This window comes from Cariama cristata, unplaced genomic scaffold (assembly GCF_000690535.1).
Source record: "Cariama cristata isolate BGI_N322 unplaced genomic scaffold, ASM69053v1 scaffold13527, whole genome shotgun sequence".
NCBI classification, from domain to species: Eukaryota; Metazoa; Chordata; class Aves; order Cariamiformes; family Cariamidae; genus Cariama; species Cariama cristata.
The window spans coordinates 15,304-21,115 of NW_009628442.1; the positions used below are offsets into that span (position 1 = coordinate 15,304).

A 5,812-nucleotide genomic window follows, 5' to 3' on the forward strand; every position below is an offset into this window, starting at 1 on the left:
CTAGTGCCTGGAAATCAAAACATCACATGCCTACCCCTAAGAGGGTAGATTTAGACTTGACATAAGGAAGAAATTTTTTTACAATGAGGGTGGTGAAGCACTGGCACAGGTTGCCCAGAGAGGTGGTGGAAGCCCCATCCCTGGAGGCATTCAAGGTCAGGCTGGATGGGGCTCTGAGCAACCTCATCTGGTTGGAGATGTCCCTGCTCACCGCAGGGGGGTCAGACTAGATGACCTCTGAAGGTTCGTTCCAGCCCAAAATGATGAAATGATTCAATGATTCTATGCCTGGGGCTCACACTGGGTCTGTCTTCTGCTCCCCTTTAGCGAAGGCAATTAACATTGAAGCGACATCATGGGAGTCGAGGAGCCAAGGTGTTTGCTGGCACCAGGCTGTCCTTGCACGTGCAAAGCTGAGACAGGGACAGCAGAAACCAGCTGATAGTGAGTGATGGGGAAAGCAGAGATCCTCCCTCCCCACCTGCATCCCCACGGGGGTCTCCCACCCACAACCTGGCACTGGCTTGGACAAACCCTTCCAAAATTAATCCTCCTTCTCAACCTCTGCCAAGCGAGACCAGGGGTTGCTTGGAGAGGCTGAAACACCGGCGGAGGTCGGAGGAGACAGATTTCCTGAGGAAGCTGGATGGAAATAGGAGCACTGAAATGTCCATCAGCACCCACCTGGGTCTGGGAGCGTGCAGAGCCAAGGCCAACGTGCTTGGGAAGGACAGCACTGCTGTTTGGGGTGATACGTGCAGTTTCATAAAAGCCAGGTGAGGATTTGGTCTTTCCTGCTATTTCATGCAGGGATGAAACCCAAACTCTTGGTATTGCACCCAAAAGGAGTGGTTTGTTCAGGCGTGGGTGCACAGGCACTGCAGGCTCACTTGGGCCAACATATCTGTCTGCTTCCACTGCCAAGTCCCTTCCAGCCTCTACATAACCCTTCCTCCAGGCACCCAGCTCTTCCCTGGCCTCCAGGAACCCCCTTGTCCTCTTTCTCCTCCTCCATGTGCTCATGCTCAAAGGCCTCCTTCACCCACATCAGAGCAAACCAGAGATGCTGCCCTCAAGGACAGCAGGTCCTGAACCCCATCCTGGGAAGAAGACAACCGCATGCCCATCTAGTTGAGGGAAGGATTCAGGCAGCGTAACTCAACGGGCATTGCGCATCTGGCCAAAAATGCACGCCCACTGCGCAAGCAGGTACCCACATTCACATCTACGGGGGCTGGCCAGAAAAAACAAGCTGATTTCCAGCAGCGACCATGGGCAGAGTTAGGCCATGTACCGCACTGGGGACATGGCGGCCTTGCCGAGAGTTGTATCAGGAGCTCAGCCCTAAGCAGAGGGGGATGAGATGCACTTCAGGCTGCAGATACATCTAGAGGGAGTCATCCTGGTGGCATGAAGGAGTCCTCCTAGGACGTTCTGTCCTGCTCCTGGGATGTCCCATCCTGCTCTTGGGATGTTCTGTTCCATTCCTGGGATGTCCTGCCCTGTTCCTGCGATGTCCTGTCCTGCTCTGAGCTGGGCCAGGTGGGGCTGTGACCAGCTCTTCTAGGAAAAAAGCCACCCCAGCCACCCGGGAGATCTGCATGGATCCCCCTCAAGACAACATCCCCCTCCTGTCCATGTCACAAGCACATTAAGATGCAAAAGCCAACGCCGTTCTTCAGAGGAGGGTGAGAAACTGCCCCCACTCTCAGCCCCAGCTCCGCTGGCTGGTGGATGGTGCTTTGCTCTATTCTGTATCTCTCTCCTGTGCTTTTGCTTTGACTCATGGACATTTGTCTTCCCGGCCATTTTCTACAGGTTGTATCCCTACCGGAGTCCCATTTTCTGGTCTCCCTCTTGGCAGACCCCAACTCTCCCACTGAACTCAAGAAGGGTGGTGGGACAGAGGGTAACCCACCCATGTCCAGGGCACTAGATCATGAGGTTTAGTAGCTCCTGTAGAGCCAGTTCCCAAGTCTTAAGTCTAGATTGGGTTTTAAAATTTGTATTTCTGGCCTCTGGGACATCCCATGTCAGTGAGTTTCTTGCTTTCATGTATGCTGCATGGAAAAAAAAAAAAAACAAAACATTGTCCATTTGCCATGGGATGATCTCACTGGTGTCTCTCAGTCCTTGCCTTATGCCATATACTGTCACCTCTCTCCACAGCAGCTCCAAGTCCTCCAGGGCATCCAGCTTTTGTGGTTCTGGTTGAGGAGGAGCCAGTGCTGCCCTGGAGCTCAGAGAGCCCAGCTTTCTTGTGACACCGGTGCTGGAGAAGCCATCCCACCCCCATGGCATTACCTCAAGGCACGAGGCCCATCCCGCAACTCCTGTCCATCCCCAGGAGACTCAACAGATGTGCTGTTTGCATTTGGAAAAGGGGGATGAAAAATAGACAGCACATTTCCAGCCCTGAAAATTCAAAAGAAAGTCTTAAAAGTGAGCCTCATTCTTTAAATAAATAAATAAATAAATCCCAGATACTCTTCCAAAAAAAAAAAAACACCAAAATATTTGAAGGTCTTTTCCTGACTTCAGAGGCAGTGCTCTTAGACATCACGGAGAAACCAATGCTGAATGAGCACTTAAAAGTCAGAGAAACCCCAAAGTCCATGGGTCTGCAGGTGAAAGTCCTCCAAAGCACCTGGATTTCCCCGCATGGCTATCGCTCCCAAAGCAGAAACACCTGAACCCTTCGAGGAGGAGGGAGCCCTTCAGCAGAAAGCCCAGCTCTACCTGCTATAAAAGGGCCAAGAGGGATGCAGGCAGGGTGTGCTGTCTTGGGGAGGTGGTTGTGATTGTGGTGAGGAGCTCAGGTGGTTCAGAGCCATGGTGGGTAGCTGTGGGGCTTGGGTTTGCTCTTGGACAGCCATGGCTGGTCCTTCCCAGCTCTGTAGGAGGAGGATGAAGCTGGAGGTAGCTTTTCTTTCCAGCTGGAGGAAGGTGTCTTGCCCTTGGCTGTGGGTTTCCTTGGAGGGGAAAGTGGTTGTGGGCTATGGAGGAGCATTGTGAGCCCTGGAGAAGGTGCTTCTAAGAGTGCTGGGCTTGTGCTTGGGAGCTGGTCTCAAGAGCTGGGCTGGCCTTGCAAGGCTGGTGTTTGCCTTCATTTTTGTGGCCTGGGGAGGACTGCCCTACTGAAATACCTTCAGACCTGCCTGTCCCCCTGCATGAAGATACTTTGAGGATCTTGCTGGTAGCATCTGTTACAAGACTTAGCTAGGTGACCATCTGGTGCTGCTGTGGAAGACCTGGAACAGGAGATGAAGGTGAAGACTGGCTCAGCATCCCTGTTTTGGTCCTGGTGTGGGGGACATCCTGGGGTTCCCTGGGTCGGAAGAGAAATGCAGTGGTGGCTGAGGGCTGACACATTAGATATCAACCCTCAGGGCAGGACCTTCTGCTCTGGTGTAGGAGGCTGCTGCCCTGTCTCTGTGCTTGGTAGGGGTTCTGCTGTGCCAGGCTTCTTGCACAAAGATAATTTCAGAGTTGCTGTGCTGGCCCATTGTCCTGCATAGACCATGGGTAAAAGCAGGTGGTGAGGGCAGACTAAGATGGGGTTACCAAAGACTGATGTTATTTTGTAGCTCAGGGCTTTCTGAAGTGGAAGTTTTTCCCCTAGCAAGCCCCAGTGGAAGTCTCTAGCCCAGTCTCTCCGAACCCAAAAGCCTGGTTTTCACAGCCTCCTGTGTCAAGGAGTTCAACAGCTCAACCACACTTTCTGCCCATGGACTCCTCCCTTTGCTTCAAGCCAAGAGCAGTTGCTTCATGGGGCACCTGCTAGTCTTGTATGGAGAAGATGAAGAGTTTGTCCCTACCCATCCTCGCTTGGATCTAGCCAGGTGATCCTGCATGGCTGTATCGAGTCTAAATGGAGATGAGAAACTGCTCTGAGTCAATTCTTGAAGCTCAACAGCACAGGCTTCTCCCACCAGGGAGAGGTGGGGGTCCTATGCTGCTGCCCATCTGGGAGGGGAGAGGTTTGCCCCTACCTCCCTGGGAAGGGCATGGCAGGAGGTGTTTGCACTGCTGGCTGGGCTGAATCATTCCCTCCTTTCCCAGCTGAGAGCCCCAGGTGAAGTACCTGGGAAGACTGGCTGTGTCCTGTCTTCCACCCCAAGGCAGGACAGCACAGCAAAGAGAAGAAACCATGTGTGGTTTGACTTGACAGCTGTCATGGGCTGTAGGTTCAGCAGGGGTTGGTGGCCTGCTCCTGGGAACAGGGTGGTTGAGCGATGTAAAGAGTGCTGAGATGCAGAGGGACCTACTGCAATGCCCTAATCTCTGCATCTGCCCTGGTGGGAGACTGCAACCTCTCTCTAAGGGTTAATGCTTAGTTGTTGCTCTTTCAGCAGCTCCTGGTTGCCACCAAGCCGGGCTAATGCTCCTCTTGCCTGTATGTTGTTGGCCACATGCTCTCTAAAGACACCCAGAAGTGCCAGTTTTAGTCTAATTCCTCAGTGCACATTGATAACCTCCTCTTCTCTCCCGTCCCCATGCAGAGGGAGTGTATTTCTGTCCACATCGGCCAGGCTGGTGTCCAGATGGGCAATTCCTGTTGGGAACTGTATTGCCTGGAGCATGGGATTGAGCCAGATGGCATCATGTCCTCCAATGCATCCCCAGGGCAAACAGACTCTTCCTTTGGGACCTTCTTCAGTGAGACAGGATGAGGGATGTATGTGCCCAGAGCAATATTTGTTGACCTGGAGCCCACTGTCATTGGTAAGTTTATGGAAGGTATCCAAGCTGCTTTGGGGATGGGGGGGAGGTACCTTCTCTGATCTGAAGTGTAGTGTTGGCCACCTAAATTCCTGGTCAAGCTGCCAGCTTCCATGTGAAACTGCTTCTAAATCAGTGCAAGTAAATTGGCAAACAGTGGATCTTGTGCCAGTGAGACTCAGGAGACCTCAGTTTCCTCCAGATGAGATCAGGACTGGGATCTACCACATGCTCTTCCACCCAGACCAGCTCATCAGTGGCAAAGAAGATGCTGCCAACAACTATGCTCGGGGCCACTACACCATTGGGAAGGAGATCATTGACTTGGTGGTTGACAGGGCTCGTAACATGGTAACAAACCTGTGGAGGGTCTTCTGCATTAGCACTCTAGTTGCTGTTGCCCTGACCTCCAAGAGATGCAACAGGGGGAAAGGCAAGCAGATCTTGCTCAGCTTGACCATGCCACTGTGACCTGGAACAAGATGATGGGATGCATGCGGGTGTCTGTCTTGCTGGTTGGGACTTGAGGGGAAAACAAGAGACTAAAGATGCCCCCAGCTTAGGCAGGAAAAGAAACAGCTGTGATTAATTGGCCAGGCAAGATGGCTTTCTCCTAACGAGTGTAACATCTCCTATGTCAATTCTGATCCAACATCTCATCCCAACCAACGTCACAGCTCAGCTCTGGCCATTATCTTCCCTTAGGCCTCTCTGCCACTGTATGGTTGCCTCTGGAGCATAAGGTTTCACCCATGCAGACCCTCAGAAGGGCTGTGATAACACTGGTACTCTTGATTTAGGTGGAACCTCTTAGCGGCCTTCAGACTTTTCCTCATCTTCTTGACTGGTAGTATCCTGAGTCTCTATCTGACCCTGTATGTCCCTCTATCAGGCCAGGCCTTTCTGCTAGAAGAGGACATAACTTAAGCAGCTGCATCTGCTGTGTCTAAAAAATTTTCCCTGTTAGAAGTGGAAGGTGTGTGTAGGCAGTAGTAAAAAAAAAGGCCGTAACTTGATGGTTGGAAACAGTACTTTAGCTTAAGTCCAAGGAGATCAGAATAACTCCAGTAACTTGGTCCTTCTGGCTCTT

General features: G+C 52.0%; 1 pseudogene; it reads left to right on the top strand.

The window, feature by feature from the left end:
- The first annotated feature begins 4,496 nt into the window (after nucleotides 1–4,496).
- On the top strand, nucleotides 4,497–5,073 carry LOC104165253 (annotated as a pseudogene).
- Nucleotides 5,074–5,812: the final 739 nt, after the last annotated feature.